Consider the following 14,909-nt stretch of genomic DNA (forward strand, 5'->3'; position numbering starts at 1 on the left):
GTGGAACTTTCCTGTCCTGCCCGGACATCTTTTGAGCCAGGGAAGACTGCTGGTGATGGAACTTTTCCTGTTGTGTGCTGTCTGCTGTTTGTGAGTAATTAAAACGGCTTTCGCTATTGCCATCAGCAACGTGTACATGTCTCCTGTGTACGACTTAATCAGGATAAATGGACATAACACCCATGGAGTTGTCGGTGCCACTGGAAGGAATTCTCATTCCAGTACTATGGTGGGTACTTGGGATCCGGAGATAGCCTTTAAGGCAAACTGCGTGTGCAATGCACTCCAACAGACTTTTCTGACCCCAGTCCCAAAGCCACCCTGAGAGCCCTGATTTGATACTTCACTTATATGGGTTTCCAGAGCACTCTGTATGTACAGGTTTTTTGTTGTTGTTAATCTAATATTGCCATTTATAAAACTCACTGTGCTCTGTCTAGGGAGGCTAGGTTACTTGCACAAAGCCACAGAGGTAGTAAGTGCCACAAAGAGGATCTGAATTTAGGACTGAATTGGCTCCAGAGCCTGTGTTTTTAACCACTACCGTCTCCCTATTGAAGGAGCCCCAGTGGTGCACTGGCTAATGCTCAGTTGTTAACTGAAAAGCCAGCAATTTGAACCCACCGGTAGCTCCCTGGAAGAAAGATCTGACAGTCTGCTTCCATAAAGATTACAGCCCTGAAAGCCCTTTGGGACAGTTCTACTCTGTCCTGTAGAGTCATTATGAGCTGCAATCGACTCCAATGCAGTGGGTTTGGTCTCCCTACTAATTGCATCAGTTAATTCCCTCCCGAACTAAAAAATCCTCCACTGATGCCTTGTTTCTCTAACTCTGCTGAGTCTGTGCTCTTTAAACAGGAAGAATGAACAGGTTATGTGCATAATTTCTGGAGCCAGACTGCTGGGTTTTGGATCCCATCCTGCTACTAATAGCTATGTCACTTTTGACAAGTTACCTGTCTTAATTATCCAGTGCTGTTAAAACATAAATACCACATGTAGGTGGTTTAACAAACAGAAATCTATTTTTCCACAGTTAGGAGGTGCCAGTTTCTAGGGGAGGCCTTTCTTTCTGTCCACTCTGAGGGAAGCTACTTGTCTCTTCAGTTTCTATTCCTTTGCTTCTTGGTGATCTTCATGTGGCATAGCATCTACCCTCCCCCATCTCTGCCTCCTTGCTTAATCTGCCCCTGGCGCAGTGGTTAAGAGCTCAGCTGCTAACCAAGAGGGACGCAGTTTGGATCCACCAGTTGCCACTTGGAAACCCTGTGGGGCAGTTCTACTCCGCCCTGTAGGGTCTCTGTGAGTTGGAACTGGCTCACAGCAATGGGTTTGGCTTTTGGTTGTATCTCAAAAGAGATTGACTCAAAACACACCCTACTCTAATACAGTCTCATTAACATAACAAAGAAACCCATTCTCAAATGGGATTGTAACCATAGGTATAGGAGTTAGGATTTACGAAACATATTTTTGGGGGACACAATTCAATCCATAGCATTACCTAACCTCTCTGAACTTTATGATAAGTTTATTTTTATGAATATAAAAATGTTAATGGTAATACATTTCTCATAGGGTCATCTTAAGGAGTAAATGAGTTAAGAATAGCACCTGACACTTGGTAAGCAGTATTTTTGTTAGCTGCTATTGCTATCTGCAGTGCAGTGAATTACTTAGTATGGCCCTTTTAGCCATGGTCTTGTAACTCCCACACAGTGATTGGGTGGGACTATGCAAACAAGGTGCTCGTGGCCCACCAAGGGGATTGGACTGCTTGCTAACAATGCAAATAAGGTGCATGAAACCCTTTGTGGGGGTGGGACCATGCAAATAAGGTGTATGGAACCCTAACGAAGGGATTGGTCAGTTTTGTCATTCTGCTAAACTTAAAATGAGCCATTCCAGACTTGGAAAGAGGGGACCTCACTACCATCGAGAAAGAAGACCCAGGAGTGGAGCTCATTGTTTGGACCTGGAGGCCCTGTGCTGAGAACCTCCTAGACACAGGAGACAGAGAATTGTAATACAAGGTGGCAAGAAGTGGCGGCACAGAAACAGCATCAGCAGAACCAGGAGACCAATGCAGCATGGCGGGATGGGGTCCCTGGCCCATGGAGCAAGGTGGCTACAGTGGGTGTGCTGAGTCACAGAGCAAGAGAGCAGAACGCTCTCAGGCAGAAGGCTTACTAGCAGAGTAGGGTGCCTCCAGGCACTTGGTGGAGTAGGCTCCATGACCCATGGAGTGAGAGGAAGCTGAGTGCCTTCAGGCTGAGAGTTACTGGCAGAATGGGGTGCCTCTGGGCACTTGCTATCAGAGATAAAGAGCTTTGTAACACATTCCAGCAGGGCACATACCAGGCCAGGAGGTCAAGAGCCAGAGAAAGGCTTTCCTGTGGGCATGGAAGAGAAGAGAATGTCCTGATCAAAGAACCGTATTCCAAGTTGTTCCTGAGCCTGAATTGTAACCTGTTACTTCCCTAATAAACCCCATAGCTGTATTCTCTGTGAGTTTTTTGTGGCCACTGCAATGAATTATCAAACCCAGCAGGGAAGTAGAGAGTGCAATGGGAGGGAAGGCTGGTGTGAGAATTGGTAAAAAGGTTGGAGGGTGGAGGTTTGTTTGACCTCCACCTCATAGGACTCAGCCTTGGGCCGATGTCCATCTTGGTTCTCTCCTCCCCTTTGTGAAGTCAGATGGGGAGGTCTGACACCGCAGCACCACACACAGTTCTTTACAGCATCACCATTCCTACCACGTCCACCACTATTGTTTCCCTAGTGATTAACACAGACAAGACCCGTAGTAAATAAGGGAACATCATTGTAAATTAGCTCCAGTGCAAAACTGAGGCAAATGTTTTTGAGAAAAATGCATTTTCAATTCTATAATGTGAATCGTATTGAAAAATGTCTTCCTTAGGTGGCTGAATTATAGAGATTTGTTAAGTGGTTAATTTATTTAATGAAAACCTCATTCAACTTGTCAGTGCGACAGTATCTAATGTGAACAAATTATAGATAGAGAGAGATAGGTAGATGCTTCACCAACTTTGCTTCTCTAGAGAACCCAGCCTAAGACATTCGGTACCAAGAGTGGTTCTAGAGAAACAAAATTGTAAGGATGAGTTTTCTAAATTGGTTCTCAAATCTGGTTAGTTTTAAAGATGTTGATGACTCTGCTTCAAGTAGTAAAGAGACCACTGCTAATCCATGGCGTGAAGTGGCAATAGAAATATGCAAAATATCACCACCAATTGATCAGGTATTGGTGAGAGACAAGGCTCTAAATAATTTTATACCTTTATACCAATCAGTCCTTTGGGGCTGATTGGACCCCGTGGTGGTAGGGGCCAAGTGGTGGCACTCAATCAACAAAGACAAGGTAGGTGTGGTTACCAACCATAATGGACAGCAGAGTCCAAGCACTAATCAGAATAGTCTGATTCATATGGACTTATGATGTTGGCTACTTAGTCATGGTGTCCCTAGGAGTGAAAGAGATGGAAAGAAAGAGATGAGCTCAGGGCTTCAGAGTCATAACTCAATTACCACATAAATGACCTCAAAGTTGCTACTTGTGCCTTGAAAGAAGCCTTATTTCTTATGGTAACAGAGCTGATATTGCTGAAAACCACACCCAGAGTCTTACCATAAAAGTGGCTGAATTACAATGTCAGTGATTCCCAACCTCAAATGGTGTCTGAAGTTAAAGAAAGGGCATCGATTGGGAAGAAATGGGATCCTGAAACTTGGAACTGGGACATATAGGGAGATAATCAGGAAGCTGGGGACACAGAGCCCCTAATTCCATTGAATCACTCTTGCCAACAGAACTGGCCTTCTCACTCCCATCTGAAGAGATTACTCCATTTTCGCTTGCTAAGCCACCCTTACCCGTCTCATGAGATTAACCCAGTTGCGTCTGAAGAGCCTTTGTCTGAGTCATCTTTTGGAGAGGCTTCTGAGTCATTGCCTGGAGTATTGCCTGAGTCAGATAGATGTCTTATAAGCCCTTGCTGAATGTTCTCAAAATGCATCCCCACCACGCATTTTTCTTCTAGATCTATAACTAGACTTAAGCCCCAGCGAACCCCAAAAAGTGAGGTACAAAGTGTGACACAGGAGGAGACACACAACATTCCAAAATAACTGCATGAGTTTTCTAATATATATATATACAGAAACCTGGGGAATATGTGTGGGAATGGCTATTAAGGGTGTGGGATAATGGTGCGAGGATCATAAACATGGTTCTGTCTGAGTCTATTGATATGGGCCCACTAAGGACAGTTTCTTCAATGTTTCTGCTCAAGAGGTTAGGAAAAAATCTAACAGATTATTTGGTTGGTTCACTGAAGCATGGATTACATGGTGGCCTATACTAAATCAAGTTGAAGTACCTGACCTGCCATGGTGTACTGTAGAAGGAAGAATCCAAACGATTAGGGAAATTGGCATGTTAGAGTGGATTTATCAGGTTAGACCCACAGATCCACACATGGAGTGCCCAGAGGACACACCTTTTACCACAACGATGAGGAACAAATTTGTGAAGAAAGCCCCACCATCCTTGAAGACTGCTGTGATTGCAATTTTATGTAAGTCAGATTTGACAGTGGGAGCTGCCCTAACTGAATTAAGACACCTAACTATACTGGGGCTGATTGGACCCTGTGGTGGTAGGGGCCAAGTGGTGGCGCTCAGTCAACAAAGACAAGGTGGGCGTGATTACCAACCATAATGGACAGCAGAGTCCAAGCACTAATCAGAATAGTCTGATTCATATGGACTTATGATGTTGGCTACTTAGTCATGGTGTCCCTAGGAGTGAAATAGATGGGAAATCTGCTAAATATTGGTCAGTAAAAGCAGAAGAATTCTGGGTCAAGCAAATGACAGTCTAACTTGAGTCTCCAGAATAGAGAATCACAGCCTCTTGATCAATTCCCAGACTTGAGCCAGTTTACAGACCCACAAACCCCTGAATAAAAGGGAAGGATGCCACTAGACTGCCAAAAACTTGTACTGTTAATCTTTCTCCCAGCCTTTCCCAAACGGATCTATGGCCTTTTATGAGAGTGACTGTTCTTTGGGGAAAAGGAAATAATCAGACTTTTGGGGGGTTACTGGATACTGGCTCTGAACTGACACTAATTCCAGGAGACCCAAAATGTCCCTGTGGCCCACCAGAGTGGGGGCATATGGAGGTCAGTTATTAATGGAGTCTTAGCTCAGGTTTGGCTCACAGTGGGTCCCCAAACCCATCCTGTAATGATTTCCCAAGTTCCAGGATACATAAGTGGAATAATATTTTAGGCTGGGTTCTCCAGAGAAACAATACCAGTAAAGCATATGAATATATATATAGAGAGAGATTTATTTAAAGGAAATGGCTCACACAGTCATGGAGCCTGGAAAGTCCCAAGTCTGTGGGTCAGAGTGGAGGCTTCTTCTGGCTCACAGGCTGCAGAGACCAACAAATCCCAAGACTGGCAGGCAAGGTGACAGGTAAGTTGCTAGCTCAAGTCCCAAGAACTGGAGGTCAGACAAAGGAGCCAGCTGCAGGATTCAGAGTGAGCAAAAGCCCACGAGCCTTGCCAGAAAGTCCACCTGTATTGGATGCAGCCCACACCCCCAAGGAAACTCTCTTTCCACTGATTGGCTACTCACAGCAGATTCCATCATGGAGGTGATCACATTATATCAGATCTTATAATGGACATGATTACATCATTATAAAAAAAAAAAAAATCCATTGCCATCGAGCTGATTCTGACTCATAGCAACCCTATAAGACAGAGTAGAACTGCTGCATATGGTTTCCAAGGAGCACCTAGTGGATTCGAACTGCCAACCTTTTGGATAGCAGCCATAGCACTTAACCACTACACCACCAGGGTTTCCTACATCATTATTCATCATTATATGACTGCCAAACTACGTCATAACTGCCAAACCACTGAAAATCATGACCCAGCCAAGTTGACACACAACCTCAATGATCACAGCCTATGAAATATTTTGGTATATTTAGTCAAAGAGGCAATAGGTCTCAGGAAACATCTAGGTCAACTGGCATAACACAGTTCATAAAGAAAATTTTCCACATCCTACTTTGTTGAGTAGTGTCTGGTGTCTTAAAAGCTTATAAGCAGCCATCTAAGATACATCTATGGGTCCCATCACTTTCAGAGCAAAGGAAAATGAAGAAAACCAAAGGCACAAGAAAAATATTAGTCCAAAGGACTAAAGGATCGCATGAACCAGAGCTTCCACCAGCCTAAGCCCAGAAGAACTAGATGGTGCCCATCTACTACAACTGACAGCTCTGAGGAGGATCACAACAGAGTTCCAGACAGAGCAAAAGAAAAATGTAGAACAAAATTCAAATAAACAAAAAAACATCAGACTTACTGGTCTGATAGAGCTGGAGGAACCCTGAGACTATGGCCCTGGACACCCTGCTGACTTAGAACTGAAACTACTCCCAAAGCCCACTTTTCAGATAAAAATTAGACAAGTCTATAAAACAATCAATAATAATATGTAATTAATAGTTGACATACTAAAAAAACCCCATATGTATATATACTTTTTCTTTTCTTGGAGCCTTGGTGGCACAGTGGTTAAAAGCTCAGTTGCTAACCAAAAGGTAGGCAGGTCAAATCCACCAGCTGCTCCTTAGAAACTCTATGGGGCACTTCTACTCTGTCCCATAGGTCGCTATGAGTCAGAATTGACTCGATGGCAACAGGTTTGTTTTTTTTGGTCTATATATATTTTTCTAGACTTTTTCTAAATATATAAATATATACATAAATAAATGCGTATGTGTGTGTGTGTGTACATACATATGTCATGGATTGAACTGTATCCCCCCAAAATATGCACATCAATTTGGCTAGGCCATGATTCCCAGCATTGTGTGATTGTCCATCTGATGTGATTTTTCTGTGTGCTGTAAATCCTACCTCTACGATGTTAATGAGGTGGGATAGGTGGCAGTTATGTTAATGAGCAGGACTCAATTTACAATATTGAATTTCGTCTTGAGCCAACCTGTTTTGAGACATAAAAGAGAAAAGTGAGCAGAGCGATAGGGGGACCTCATACCACCCAGAAAGCAGCACCGGAGCAGAACATGTCCTGTGGACCCAGAGTTTCTATGTGGAGAAGCTCCTAGTCCATGGGAAGATGGATGAGAAGGATCTTCCTCCAGAGTCGACAGAAAGAGAAAGCCTTCCCCTGGAGCTGATGCCCTGAATTTGGACTTCTAGGCTACTAGACTGTGGGAAAATAATTTTCTCTTTGTTAAAGCCATTCACTTGTGCTATTTGTTATAGCAGCACTAGATGGCTAAGACAACATACGTGTATATGTTTTTAAAAAACAGGATTATAGTATAAATTCTACAACTTTTTAACTTCATTTTTTTTTTTTTGCTTAGTGATATATTTTTGACATCTTTCCATGATAGCACTTATTTAATGAGTAGTACTTTTTTACTGTATCATATAAAAGTATTTTATTTAGCCATTTCCCTACGATGACTGTAGTGAATGCTGTGATGCACTGCCCAGGTTCTCCTTCAGAAGGCAGGGTTTATTCCTCCAGCTTCTGGGAGTGCTGCCACCAAACAACCTCAGTGGTAGGCCTTCTTTGGAAATTGTTTAGATTCAAGAGGGTCACCTCGTCAAAGTCGTGTACCTTTTGGGCAACTTACATCGAATGATTGGTTGAAGTGGGGATATGAAAGTCTGACTCCCTCACCCCAATTTGGAACAATTCTGAAGGCCTATCTAGCTTCAGACCTCCCTGTGGTGTCACCTGAGGCATTTGTCAAGACTGCATTGCAGGTCATCCTCTCCCTCTGTTCTTCTGTCCTCTGTTGTTCCAAGAGCACTTCCTGATAAACTTCCTAGACACTAATCTCCATCTCAGAAATCAGTTTCCTGAGGAACGAAACCTGTGATAACAGCTATTTAGATTATTTCTGATGTTTTGCTATGACAGTGCTGCAGTAAACATCTTAGTTCATTCACATCTTCCAACCTGTGTTAGTAGTCTCTAAGATAAATTCGATGAATAAGGAAGACTGAAGAAGAATTGACTCCTTTGACTTGTGGTGTTGGCAAAGAATATTGAATATATCACGGATTGCCAAAAGAACGAACCAATCTGTTTTGGAAGAAATACAATCAGAATGCTCCTTAGAAGCAGAGATGGCAAGACTATGTCTCATATACTTTGGACATGTTATCAGGAGGGACCAATCTCTAGAGAAAGACATCATGCTTGGTGAAGTAAAGGGTCAGTGGAAAAGAGGGAGACTGACCCTCAAGGAGATGGACCGACACAGTGGCTGCAACAATGGGCTCAAACATAACGATGATTGTGAGGGTGGCACAGGACTAAGCAGTGTTTCGTTCTGTTGTGTATAGGGTCGCTATGAGTCGGAACTGACTCTATGGCACCTAACGACAACAAGTTAAATTCTGCTGGACCAAAGAATATACACATTTTAAATTTTCATGGGTACTTTCCAGTTGTTCCCCTTAACAGCTCTACCAATGTATATTCCCACTAACATATTTTCTATACCGTCACTAAGAGTTACTTTATCAACATTTTAAAATTTTCACCAATTTTATGGCTAGAAAAGTGATCTTATTCTGATTTTATTTTGCATGTATTTGATTATTAGTGAGTTAAAGAATATTTTATATGTTTATTGACCATTTATATTACTTCTTCTTAATTGCCTCTTTTTATTCTTTGCCTTTTGTTTTTGTTTAGGTTGTCTTTTTCTTACTGATATGTAGGGACTTTTGAGAGAGACGAAGAGTGAGAGCTAAGCTGCTCTTGAATTCCTGACCCATCGAAACTGTGAGACCATAAATATTTGTTTTAAACCACCTGTTTTGCAGATAACTTGTTAATCTAGTAACAGATAACTAATACAGAGGGGCAAGGAATATGTGGAGGTGGAGGCTTGGTGAATGGTGGTGTCATTTATCAAAAGAGGGCGGGAGAAAGGAGGAGGTTTGTGGGGGAAAGTTTGTTTTGGAAAGGCTGGGTTCAAGATGTCCCTAGGGACATGAAGGTGGAGCTGTGTAGTGGAAAGCTATAGAAGTTCAGAAGAGCTGCTTGAAGCATATTTTAGGAGTAATGAGCCTATAAGTGATTGTAGGATATGTAGGATAATATCACCTAGTGTTGTAGGCTGGGTTCTCGGAAAGCAGTCACTGAGACTGAGTTTGGGGTACAAAATGTTTACTAGGAATCAACTTCTGTGGAACTTTATGCAGGGTCTATTCCTCCAGCTTCTGGAATGACATAAGTGCCATTTTTAGTGTTTCCTTCTGTCATAGATTGAATCGTGTTCTCCAAAAATATGTGTATCAATTTGGCTAGGCTATAATTCCCAGTCTTGTGTGACTGTCCACCATTTTGTCATCTGATGTGATTTTCCCATATGTTGTAAATCCTACCTCCAAGATTTTAAGGAGATGAGATAGGCACCAGTTATGTTAATGAGGCAGGACTCAATCTACAAGATCAGATTGTGTCTTGAGCCAATCTCTTTTGAGGTATAAAAGAGAGAGGGGAGCAGAGAGACAGGGGAATCTCATACCACCAAGAAAGCAGTGCCAGGAACAGAGCGCATCCTTTGGACTTGGGTTCTCATGTGGAGAAGCTCCTAGTCCAGGGAAAGTTGGACCAGAAGGACCTTTCTCCAGGGCCCACAGAGAGAGAAAGCCTTTTCCTGGAGCTGACACCCTGGTTTGGACTTCCAGCCTACTAGACTGTAAGAAAATAATTTTCTCTTTGTTAAAGCCATCCACTTGTGGTATTTCTGTTATCTAGATAATTAAGACACTTCTAACAGTGTTGTCTCCTCAGGTGTGGGGGGATCCTGCCTTTTTGGAATCTACCACCATAGTTCCCTGCAGGCTGGCTACTCCCAAGACACTCAGGCACTGATTTCAGGGAGAGCTTTGAAAGGAATGCCTAGTAGAAACAGCTAGATTAGAAAATGTTTAGGTTTAATATTTATGCAGTTCCTTTGATGGAAGTATACGATACTACCAATAAAGCATTCTTTTATCTTGGTGAAATTATACACACCGAAAGATTTGACAATACAACAACTTTCACATTTATAATTGAATGACATTGATTCCATTTTTCATGTTGTACCACCATTATCTCTGTCATTTCCCAAAATATTTCACCACATAAACATAAACTCAATACCCTCACACAAAAACTCTCCCTTTACCCCTCCATCCCACCACTGGTAACTATTAATAATTTTTGGATTCGATATATTTGCTTATTTCATATAAGTGACATACAATATTTATCCTTTTGTGACTGACTTATTTTACACAGCATAATGTTTTCAAGGTTCATCCATGTCGTGGCATGTATCAGAACTTCGTTTCTCTTTATGGCTGTGTAATGTTCCATTGTATGTATATACCACACTTTGTTTATGCATTCATCTGTTGATAGACATTTTGGCTATTGTGAAAAGTGCTTACTTACGTAGCATTGAGTTTCTGTTTATGGTGATGGAAATTTGCTTTGATTAAGGGTAATGATTGCACAGCCAATTGGTGTAATTGATGTCACTAAGTTGTAAACCTGTGAAAAGGTGAATTGGCAAATGTGTGATATATATTTTTACAACAACAAAAAAAGAGTAGCTGCTGAGGCTGATTATGTACAAGCAAACACCTCATAGGATTTGGTTTCTTCGTTTCTAAGTTTAGCTTCATGGTTTCATGGGACATCCTAATTAATGGCTTAATACAATTTTTATTGCTTCTGTTCTACCTCCTAGTTTGTTGTGTAGTACCTGGGTTATTAAAAGCTTGCAAGCAGCTATCCAATGTACAATTGTCCTCTATTCACCTGGAGTGACAGAGGAAGACCAGAAGAGTCAGGAATAGGAGGAAGAAATGGACTACTTGGCTAATTTCCTCCATGAACAACTTCTTCTATTGCCAGGAGACCAGAAGAACTGGATGGTGCCATGCTACAATTATTGAATGTTTTTATCAAAGATTATATAGAAGAATCCTGATCAAAAGGGTGAGAATGGTTGTACAATCTGAAGAATATAATCAATGTCATTGAATTATACATGTAGAAATTGTTGAATTGGTGTATGTTTTGCTGTGTATATTTTCAACAACAATTAAAAAAAAAGACCCAAAAAAGTGCTGCAATGAACATTGGTGTACAAGTTTTAGTTTGTGTTCCAGCCTTCCCTTCTTCTGGGTATACAACTAGTATTGGGATTGCTGGGTCATATGGTAGTTCTCTGTTCAACTTTTTGAGGAACTGTCAAACTGTTTTCCACAGTAGCTGCACCATTGTACATTCCCACCAGCAATGGATGATGGTTCCAGTTTCTCCACAACCTTGTCAACACCTGTTGTTTTCTGTTTTTTTGGTTGATCGCCATTCCAAAGCAAGTGAGGTGATATAGCATTGTGGTTTTGATTTACATCTCTCTAATGGCTGATGCCTTTGTATAATCAATAAAACACAGGTATTCTCTGCTTTCAGCCAGGATCCATCTGACATCAGCAATGATATCCCTGGCTCCCCGTCCTCTTCTGTATCCAGCCTGAATTTCTGGCAGTTCCCTGTCAATATACTGCTGCAGCAGCTTTTGAATGATCTCAGCAAAATTTTGCTTGCGTGTGATGTTAATGATATATTGTTCAATAATTTCTGCATTCGGTTGGATCATTCTTTCTTGGGAATAGGCATAAATATGGATCTCTTCTAGTTGGTTGGCCAGGTAGCTGTCTTGCAAATTTCTTGGCACAGATGAGTGAGCACTTTCAGTGCTGCAACTGTTTGTTGAAACGTCTCAATTGATATTCTGTCAATTCCTGGAGCCTTGTTTTTTGCCAATGCCTTCAGTGCAGCTTGGACTTCTTCCTTCAGCACCATTCGTTCATGCTTATATGCCACCTCTTGAAATCGTTGAATGTCAACCTTCTTTTTGGTATAATGACTCTGTATACTTCTTCCATCTTCTTTTGACACTTCCTGCGTCATTTAATATTTTCCCCATAGAATCTTTCAGTATTGCAACTCAAGGCTTGAATTTTTTTTCAGTTCTTTCAGCTTGTGAAATGCCGAGTATGTTCTTCTTTTTTTGTTTTCTACCTCCAGCTCTTTGCACATGTCATTATAATACATTACAAAGGCACTTGACTGTGTGGACCATAACAAATTATGGATAACATTGTGAAGAATGGGAATTCCAGAACACTTAATGGTGCTTATAAGGAACCTGTACATAGATCAAGAGGCAGTTGTTCAGACAGAACAAGGGGATACTGAGTGGTTTAAAGTCAGGAAAGGCGTGCATCAGGGTTGTATCCTTTCACCATACCTGTTCAATCTGTATGCTGAGCAAATAATACAAGAAGCCGTACTATATGAAGAAGAACGTGGCATCAGGCTTGGAGAAAGACTCATTAACAACCTGCGTTATGCAGATGACACAACCTTGCTTGCTGAAAGTGAAGAGGACTTGAAGTACTTACTGATGAGGTTCAAAGACCACAGCCTTCAGTGTGGAGTACACCTCAACATAAAACAAAAATCCTCACAACTGGACCAATAAGCCACATCATGATAAATGGAGAAAAGTTTGAAATTATCAAGGATCTCATTTTACTTGGATCCACAATCAACAGCCATGGAAGCAGCAGTCAAGAAATCAAGGGACGCATTGCATTGGGCAAATCTGCTACAGAAGAACTCTTTAAAGTGTTGAAGAGCAAAGATGTCACCTTGAAGACTAAGGTGCGCCTGACCCAAGCCATGATATTTTCATTCGCATCATATGCATATGAAAGCTGGACAATGAATAAGGAAGACCAAATAATTGATGCCTTTGAATTGTGGTGTTGGCGAAGAATATTGAATATACCATGGACTGCCAAAAGAATGAACAAATCTGTCTTGGACAAAGCACAACCAGAAGGCTCCTTAGGAGCAAGGATGGTGAGACTGCATCTTACATACTTTGGACAGGTTGTCAGGAGGGATCAATCCCTGGAGAAGATCATTTTGCTTGGTAGAGTACAGGGTCAGCGGAAAAGAGGAAAACCCTCAAGGAGATAGTTTGACACAGTGGCTGCAACAATGGGCTCAAGCACAACGATTTTAAGGATGGTGCAGGACTGGGCAGTGTTTTGTTCTGTGGTACATATGATTGCTATGAGTCAGAACTGACTAGATGGCACCTAACAACAACAACAATGGCTGATAATGCAGAACATCTTTTCATGTGCTTGTTGAACTCTCTTGTGACCCACTCAAGTCCTTCGCCTGTTTTTTTTTTTTTTAATTTGGTTATTTATCTTTTTAAGTTGTGGAAGTTTTATATATATTTTGGATATTAGGCCTTTATCCATATAAGGTTCCAGAAAATTTTCTACCAATCTGTAGGTTGTGTTTTCACTTTGTTGATTAAGTTCTTTGATATACAAAGCTAATTTAACTTTTATCAGTTTCCCTTACCTATTTTGTTTTTTGCTGCTCAGACTCTTGTCATATTTGATGATTTATCATTAAACACCAGAAACCCTGGTGGCATAGTGGTTAAGTGCTATAGCTGCTAACCAAAACGTCAGCAGTTCAAATCCACCAGGCGCTCCTCGGGAACTCTATGGGGCAGTTCTACTCAGTCCTATAGGGTCACTATGAGTCAGAATCCACTAGACAGCAACAGGTTTTTTTTTTTTTTTAATCATTAAACACTAGGTCCCTCAACCTTGCCCCTTCATTTTCTTCTAAGAATTTTATGGTTTTAGTTTTCACATTTAGGTTCTTGATCCATTTTGAATTGGTTTTTGTGCTATGAAGCATTCTCAAAAACAAATAATTCTAAACCTAATCAAGTCATATGTAACTACTAATTACAGGAAATACAGCAGACGGAGGAACTTGGGAAATTACTCCACAGGAATGCAATTGGCAAAATCTAGACTGTGGGGAACTCTACAAGGTGACTTAATTTCTTCAGCAATTATAAATTGAAAGGAAAGAGATAGATGGATAGAGAGAGAGAGAGAGAAACCTATAGACAGGACCAGCTACATAATTTGCAGGGCCGAATGGAAAATGAGGAAACCCTGGTGGTGTAGTGGTTAAGTGCTACAGCTGCTAACCAAGAGGTCGGCAGTTCAAATCTGCCAGGCATTCCTTGGAAAGAAACTCTGTGGGCAGTTCTACTCTGTCCTATAGGGTCGCTGTGAGTCGAATCGACTCAATGGCAGCGGGTGGAATGGAAAATGAGTGTGCGGTACCTTGTTCAAAGAGCAGAAAAAATGTGCAGTTAAAGGTACTATAATGTAGTTTTCTTTCTTCTGCAGTCTCTCTCTCAACCTTTCATTGGTGTTTTTTGCTACTTAACAGTCATGCTCCCTCAGAAAGATAGGTTTGCTGTCACACTCACCACCCACCAGCTGCTGGGGTCCTTCTCCAGCCAGCTACTGGACCAATTTGCTGTCCTCCAGCTGATGGTGGGGAAGTTGAATCATCCATCTCCCCTTCCAGAGGCCTCCTGCCCCAACCACATGGACTGGCAACTCCCTGGGACGTGCTATATACCTTGGTCTCGTGTTGGGCACTTGTGGATGAGAGGTTGTACTGCCAGCTTGGAGGTGTGGGGAGTGAGGACACAGCACTCCTGAGGGGAGCGGGAACGAGGACTCCAGGCCCATTCTGGGAAGGCAGGAAGGTAGTAGGAGGCACATGGCATGTGAGCTGAGGCTCCAAGTCTCTGGCACATGCTCTATGGTCCAATTGTAGTTCTCTTACAAAACACAAATTCAAAGAGAAAATTGTTAAAACTTTTAAGACAGTGG

The sequence above is a fragment of the Elephas maximus genome, chromosome 18, assembly GCF_024166365.1.
Source record: "Elephas maximus indicus isolate mEleMax1 chromosome 18, mEleMax1 primary haplotype, whole genome shotgun sequence".
Lineage (NCBI taxonomy): Eukaryota > Metazoa > Chordata > Mammalia > Proboscidea > Elephantidae > Elephas > Elephas maximus.